The following is a 9177-nucleotide window of genomic DNA, read 5'->3' as shown; positions in this document are numbered from 1 at the left end:
TTTTACCCTCCCCTAGGAGCTCCCACCCCTTTTGCTCCCTTGGTGACTCGAACTCGCAACCTTCGGGTTGGAAGTGAGGGGTGCTTACCATCCGAGCAATTAGTTGATTAACTAAGCTGTCATATAGTAATTTAATATAATATATATGATTGATCCAATACGAATTATATTATTCATCAATTTTACATATATTCATACGACTCATTCATATAATTAAACAGGGATTCATAGTTATCAACCTTCCACTTTGATTTAGTACCTCAAATAAAATGAATTTTCCATTCTTTTGAGAAATACTTGCATTCAACATTCATGTAAAATTTAGAATTCACAAGCATTTTAATATAAATTCTAAGACCTTTGAGTAGATAATCTTTAAAAAGTTCAAATTTTTCATAGATAATCATTAATTTAAAGTCTTGATAAATCATCAAGTATTTACTATGTAATATTGGCTACGAATTTTATTGTTTTTGCAAATCTTTTCTTAATGAGATTAAAATTTAGATCATAACATTGAAATATTTTATTTGTAAAAAAATTCAATAAAAGTGTGCAAAGTTTGGGTTTATTCCTATTTTTATTATTTATCAAATCAAATCAACCATATCGGACCTCTAAATCTACAAATCAAATCAAATACAAAATCTTTTCAATCTCAATTTTCGTTGGGGATCTTAATTTCTCAATTCTTTCTGATAATATCTTTATAGAATAAAATACACAATTTGCGTTTCAAATATTTCTACAATCAAAAATACATTATATAAGATTTATTTTTTTTGTTTTTTTTAAATGTGGGATAAGTCATAACAAATATTCAATAATTAAATTATTGAAATCGCATAAAATAAATATTGTTAAATAAGTCTACTACTGAATTTTGATTCGAGCTAATATATATGAGTTGTAAAAATTTTAAGACTGTTAAAAAAATTAAATCCAAGCTTGAAATTATTCGCTAAAAATAAATAATTTGAGGAAATTTTAAAAATATTTATAAATTACATTGCAATAAATATTTTTAAAAACTTGTGTACATGTACTGTTAAGTTGATTTGGTTCCGATTGAACTTTTTTGTAGTCAAAATAAATAAAACAAATTATTATTGAGTTCTTTTTCAATAATAACTAATTTATAATTGAATTTTTTTTTATTTAATTCGAATTATCAATTTTAACTGTATGTACTTATTATCCAGGCCTTTGTATGGTATTTTCCCTTGTTATTGATGAGTATCCAATTTTGAAGGAAAGTATGACCGCTTTTGGTCACGGGCCCAAGCCTAAATTTTAAAGGAAAGTATGACCGCTTTTGGTCACGGGCCCAAGCCTAAATTAAGGTTGCACTTTCTTTACAGACCTTCTATCTTCTTCTCTTAGGGTGTGTTTGGTATGGAGGAAAAAGTTTTTCATGGAAAATATTTTTATAGAATATTTTTCTAGAGAAATGTTTTCTTGGAAAACAAGTGGATGTCTAACTTATTTTCTCATGTTTGGTTGGTGAGTAGAAAATATTTTCTGAAAAATATTTTTTAATATTTGGTTGATGAATGAAAAATACTTTTCAGAAAATATCTTTTATTTTTTGCTTGAAACTAAAAAATACTCTTTGGAAAAGAATTTTTGATTCAAAAATCAAGCCCGATAATTGATCTAGAACCCGACCCCGACACCTAGACTAGGATAAAACCCCGATGACCGTTCCAAAATCCGACCCAGGAAAAAAATTCAAAAGCAATTTTTTTTAAAAAAAAAGGGGGGGGGGGGTTTAGGGGGAGGGATGTGGGTGGGATAAAAAAAATTTTTTAAAGAAAATTGAAATATTTTCCAAAATTAATTTTTTTTTATAAAAAATTGACGGGGATGACCTAGGGCCTAGGTGGGTGGGTGGGAGGCGTAAAAAATGAAAAAAAAAATTGACGGCTGTGGCAGGGGAGTGGCGTAAAAAAATTTTTAAAAAATTGAAATGTTTTTCAAAGCAATTTTTTTGGATGGTAGGGAGTAGGGGTGGTAGGGGTTGGGTGAGGTAAAAAAAATCTTAAAATTTATTTTTCAAAAATAATTTTTAAATTTTTATTTTTTTGTTTGAGGGGGGGGCTAGTTTGGTGGTAGGGATAAAAATATATTTGAAATTTAAAAAATAAGAGAATTTAAATTTTTTAATTTTTTTTGAATGGGGAGGGTTGGGTAGGGTAAGGAAAAATAAACTAAATGATGAAGTAGAGTTTTGGAAAATGTTTTCCTTAATTTTGAAAGGGAAGTCATTTTCCTTAAATTTAAGGATAATGAAGTTGATTTGGAAAACATTTTCCACACATGAAAAAATTGGAAAACATCCATACCAAACACACCCTTAAAGGATAATTTACATAAATCACATTTAAAGAACTAAGGTCCCAAGAACTAATTACATTATTATTCTACATTTTTTTCAAGGCTTATTAACATAAATAATGTGTTATATATTTTTATTTACGAGTTGTAGCATATATTTTACTCTTACATAAATTAACCTTATTTTTCCTATCAGAAATAGCTAATTATATATTTAAAGGAAAAGAGTCTGATATACCCCTCAAGTTTGTCATTTGGAACTGATATGCCCCTCGTTATGAAAGTGGCTCATATATACCCTTACCGTTATACAAATGACTCACATATATCCCTACAGTTACAAAATGAGCTCACATATACCCTTCATTTAACGGGAGTGAAAAAATTAGTTTTAAATTTATATATTTAACCTTTAATTTAAAAAAAAAATCATTTTGGGGTATATATGATCCTTCTAGCAAAGTTCAAGGTATATTTTAATCTTTTCCGTACATAAATTATTTTTTGACTTCTTTGATTATCATTATTTGAGTTTCTTATTCTTATTTTATTTTTTCTTTTATTCCTTAATGTAAGAAAAAAATTTAAAACAATTTTTTTGTGGTTATATTATAATTTAAAACTATTTTTTCGGCTATATTGTAATTTAGTTTTTGTATTTGGAAAAAAAATTGGGTCATCTATAATAAATTTTACAAGAATATTAGTGAAACATAAATAAATTTGACCATCAAAATAATAAATCTAAATTAGTCATTAAAACAAAAAAAAAAGTCAAAAAAAAATATATGTTTGAGTAAGATTAAGTATTCCCATATGGGATTATATTTTGTTTAAAATAATTATTAAAAAATTAAACTAAAATTAATTTTTTTCACTTCCGTTAGAGAAAAGGGTATATGTGAGTCATTTGTATAACAGTAAGGGTATATATGAGTCATTTTTATAATGAGGAGTATATCAGCTCTAAATGACAAAGTTAAAGGGTATATCAAACCATTTTCCCTATATTTAATAGTCTTTGTCTTCTTATCTTTTTCTTTTTCCACTTGTGTTTCTCTCCCCTCCTTCTATTTTCTTTTTCTTTGGCTCCCTCTCTTTCTCTTTCTCTTTCACTTTCACTTTCACCTCTTTTTTTTTTTTTTTAAATAATTATTTTAAGAGATAGGTGTCAAAAACACATCTAAAAAATTAAGAGTGAGAGTTTCATATCTAAACTATAACTTATTAGTTTGAAAAATGCACCATTTTTTTTATTACACTCTCTTCATGATGTGTGTACTACACTCTCTCTTTTATTTCAAAAAAATTATCACATAACATTCCACATTAACAAAAATTAAATAAATTATTAGTATTAGTAAAATTAAAGATCAAAAAATTATTATCTCAAGAAAATAATTATTTTTTATAAAACAAAATGTAAAATATTTTTCTTATTCCACACCATCACTTCCTCTCACCGTAACCCCCCTCTCCCATTTTTTACTTTTTTTTTTAATTTAAATTTCTTCTATAAAAGTATTTAATTTTCTCTTACTTCATCCCACCCCCTCCTTCAAATAATAAATTTAGATATTATTTTATTTTATAAAAATAATAATTCTACCGCACTCCATCTAATCCTCCACTTCCAATTTGTTCTCCCTGGTTTTGTGTTAGATATATACATATCTTTTTAGGAAAATATTTCTTACTTGCCGCCGCAAGACTTTTTTTAAAATAAATTTTTTATTTATGTTATATTTAGTACATAGGTAGAAAAAATTTCAAAAAATATATGTACATATTTAACACAAAATGATAAAAATATATTAAAAAAAAAACCAAAATTAAGAGCGGAGAGTTAAATAGAGTGGGATAGAATTTTTAATTTTTAAAAATAAAATAATATCAATTTTGTTTGGGAAATGAGTGGGTGGTTTGGGGGGAAGGGTGAAGTATGAATTTTTTTTATAATATTTTATAAAGAAATTTAAAAAATAAAAGGATGGGGGATTGTCCCGGGGGAGGGGGGGTATGGGGGAGGAGGTAGTGGAGTGGGTAAAAAAAAAAATTAATTTTTTTTAAAATATTTTTTTTTTGGGGTAGTAATACTTTAAACTTTAGTTTTTAATTAATATTAATAGTTAATTTTTGTCAAGGTGGAATATTTTTTGGGATAGGTGTGTTTTTGACACTTATCTCTTATTTTAATTTAAGAGTTGATTGAATTAGTATTATTATAAAAAAAATAATAAAATTGAAACTTATACCTTAATATTTAAGGATGTTTGGTGAAGACTAAAATTTATTTTATTTGAAGATATTAAAATATGAAATTTCTTTTTGACGTCATTAATAAAATAAATAAATATAAATTATACTTGTAATACATTTTGAATTCAATACATTATACACATTATAGGCATTTTTCAATGCACATACTGAATAAATAATTAATATATTTGTAATACAATACTAATACATTTTAACATTGTTAATAAGAGAAAAAAGATAAAAATAATTATAATACATTTTGAATTCAATATATAATACGTATTATATGCATGTTTCAATGCACGTCATGAATATATAACTAAAACATTTTTATTACAATAACATATTTTAGTACCGTTAATAAATGAAAAAAAAATAACAGTTATAATACATTTTGAATTCAATACATTATACATATTATAGGCATGTTTCCATGCATGTGGTGAATATATAACTAAAACATTTTAATACAAATATACTATAAGTATATTATATTTGATTTTCTAACATTGTGATACTATTAAATTAGTTTGCATTTATAGAAATGTATTATATTTGTTCTGCAATAATAACTATCAAATTTATAGTAATGTATATTATCAAATTCAAATTGTATTATAACTATCGTTTATATTTATACAATTTTAATACAGCTTTAATACAGATTTTTTAGAGCTTCACCTTTTATTTTTTGGTAAATCACCACTACAGGACCACCAATTGTTTATATTTAATACAGTTTTGGTATAACTTTTCAGAACTTCACCTAATATACAATTTTAATACAACTTTAATACAGATTTATATCAAATAGTTATTAAACTAAAATTATGTCATATATGGTAATAAGAATAAAGTAACACTAAGCGTAACTAATCAAATAAAATATATTATTTATGTAAGAAATCCATTTTTTTTTTCAAATCACAAAAAATTCTTAAAATATATGAATTTCGAATACTTTACTGAATTTTCGGATACATCAATAGACATTCGGATACAATGAGGAGGATGTATCTGAGTGGGGAGGGATATAGCATAGTGGGATAGGACATCTAGATACATAGGGGAGAGGGATGTATTCGAGAGGGGGAAAGATATGTATCAGCGAGCGGAGAGTTGTGTATCCAAGAGAGGATTTTTAATTTTTTTTAAGTGATAAATTTTTTTAGAAACTATGATAAAATAAGATGTGTATTTAGGTAATTTTTCTAAAAATATACCTGCCCAACTCATTTATGGTTGGTTGGATAAATTTTTTAGAAACTATGATAAAATAAGATGTGTATTTAGGTAATTTTTCTAAAAATATACCTGCCCAACTCATTTATGGTTGGTTGGATAAATTTTTTAGAAACTATGATAAAATAAGATGTGTATTTAGGTAATTTTTCTAAAAATATACCTGCCCAACTCATTTATGGTTGGTTGGATAAATAATCTGCTTATTTTATTATCTAGATTCATATTAATCTATTATTAAACTGGACTAATATGCAACCCAAATGATCCATGAATAATATTTTAAGTAAAACATTTTCTTTTTAATTTGATATGTTTTTATAGTGATAATATAAGGGGAAGAAATGTTATACTATGTACAATCAAAGTTTGAATTTAAAATTTGACAATAATTGATTGGGTTGGATTATAATATGATTTTTATTGGATTGGCTTATAATATGATTTTTAGTTTATTTCTCTGTCCAACTTAATTCAATTCAAATAATATTTAGACGGGTCAATGATCCGCACATTTTAACATTTTCAAACTCAATGCAAGTATGCAACTTGTCAATTTGACACCTACCTTTAAGCTTAATAAATAGCCAACCTCTTAAACATGTCAGTTGTTTGTTCCAATTGAACACCTAAACATATGATAAAGTGTTCTAATTAAATTTAATCAATTCAAAATGTAAAATAAAATAAAATTGCATATGCTCTCAAAAGTCTATTAGATAGTAAATTAATCATATAATATCTCATATAAATGAGAAAACATATAAAAAAAACCCTAAACTTGGTCGGATAACTTACTTCAACACTTAAACTACACGGGTGTTTAAATACCCCCTTAATATTTTTGAAGTGAATTAAATGCAATCCTAAGGGATGACGTGGCAAAGAGAGTAAGTTCACTCACCTAACAACGTGTGAAAGAGTTAAAAAAGAAAAAAATAATTATAAAATCATACACATGTCATTTTTTTATAGATCAATATATAATTATATTTTAAATATTATTTCCTTAATATATTAACTTTTATTAAACTCTATGAATTTTTCTATTGGCCCATAAAAAATTTAATTTTTTTCTCTTCATTTTATTGTCCTCCCCAATAAGTTTCTTCTCCATTGAAGCATCCTTTTTCCCTCCATCTTCATCTTCAACTCTATCAACTACTTCAATTTCACCATCTCTTTAGTAATCCACAAAACCAAACACCAACATTATTGACGTCAATTTCACACTTATAAATTTTATCGATTTTCATCGGAGCTAAAAAAGTTTATTGGTTCACCGAATAAAATTGTATTCCTTTTGCATTTACTTAAATTCAATATGAATTTGAAGGATAAAAATCCTAATAAAGAAGCGTTGTTCTTTTTGTTTTTATCTATTTTGCAATATCAACCACGTACCAGTCTTTCTTCCCATAATCCAAACAAAAAATTAATTAGATCTTGAAGTCCGTGAAAAAAATGATTTACGAGTAAAAATTTTATATTGTCTTTTTTATTCTGAGGTTGAAAAATTGCTTGGGTACAGAAATCTCAGGATATGTTATTTAAAAAAATAAAAAACAAAGATTCAAGATATCATTTAAAACTTTACAATATATTTTAATTATAACATGTAAAAAAACATCTAAAATATCTAGAAGAATCTATCGAGCTTAGTAATTCTAATGAACTTGATGAAGTATCTGCTGAGATATATCCAACGCTTTCAATATTTCAATAAATGTCCACATACAATTATTCATTACTATTCAACGTATTTCCAATTTAAATCAAATCAACTTTTTTTCTCGAATTAAAAACAAATTCCAATCAAACTGACAAGGACCCAAAGTATAGAATATGGCAGTCTTATCCTATCCAGCTAAGGACCCAATTTTTTAAATTATATATATATACACGCACAAAGCCGCACATAAGTATTAAAAATTTGATAACAAATTTAATAAGCTAAAGAAATAATCTTGTGAATCTCATTGGTAAGGTGGCCGTATTTTTATTTTATTTTTCTTTTTTTGTGTAACAGCTGAAGGCAGATAAAAACATAATATAAACATAACATTGAAGAATGACAGGTAGGAAAATGTGGGAAAAGAGTATATTAACTTTATGTACTGTTTAATTACTTTTTAAATGATTTGATTTTGTAAACATTATTTTTAAGTGATATGCAGAATTAAAACTGTAAGCTCCCAAATCGTGGCTGACCACTAACATTCATGGATCATGAGTGCAAGTATTCATAAGTTGTAAAATTGAAAGTAAGTGAAGCCGTAAAGAATTTGTTTTTATAAGTTCCATGTTTTTAATGTTTCAAACAATGACATTTCTGAATTTGTGTATTCGTTGATTTTTCAAGAATAATAGTTTGACGGAGTGATGAGACTTTGCCATCAAATCAATGCATCATTTTCTCCTGGAATTATTAATTTAACTTTGATGCTAATCGCTTAAAAGTAAAGAACATAATTATAGAAAAAACGAACAAGGCTTGACACATCTAGAAACACTTTTATTGCACGATTTCAGGAAAACAAGCAACACTCATTTTATGGTACGACACGTATTTTATCAGCTTGATATTATCTAAAATGACATATTTGAAATGTATTTTCACGGTTGATTTTTAAATTATAATTATTCAGAAAATGAGTCTTTATTCTTTCGTTTATTTTGGTCAAAGGAAATTGGCCTACAATTATCGTTACTTTTGGAGTGTGCATTCTGTTTTTAACCTACAAACTACATAAGAGAGATAAATTTCACTTTAGTGTAATTATCCGTAAATCACAAAAAAGAGATAAATTGTACTAAACATAACTCGATTGACAAGACATGCTCAAAAGATTTGGAACATAAGGGCATCTCCAACCCAAATCTCTATTTTACTCTCCAAATATAGAGTTCTCTATTTTTTCAGACAACCAACTCTAACCCAATTCTCTATTTTACTCTCTAAAAAAGAATATTTTTATCTCTCCTCAATATTATATTATTATTTCTATTTCATTATTATTTTCTTATTTCATGATACACATCCTTTATTTCCTTTTTTCCAAATAATCACTTTATATAATATTCATGTAATATAAAAATTTATTTTTTCAAATTCATTACTTAATATAAAATTATATTTTTCCTAAATTTATAAATAACATAAATTGCAAGTTAATATTATATAATATACAAATTAATGGACAATTCAAATAAAAGTGAAATTATTAGTGAAATATAATTACATAAATACTCTACTTTCAAGATTATTACATTGCTCTCATAAATGCTCTATTAATGCATTACGGAGTTCAAAATGAACATTTTTATCCTTAATCATTT

Source organism: Solanum tuberosum, unplaced genomic scaffold (genome assembly GCF_000226075.1).
Source record: "Solanum tuberosum cultivar DM 1-3 516 R44 unplaced genomic scaffold, SolTub_3.0 scf00004, whole genome shotgun sequence".
Classification (NCBI taxonomy): domain Eukaryota; kingdom Viridiplantae; phylum Streptophyta; class Magnoliopsida; order Solanales; family Solanaceae; genus Solanum; species Solanum tuberosum.
This window is presented reverse-complemented; position numbering follows the sequence as displayed.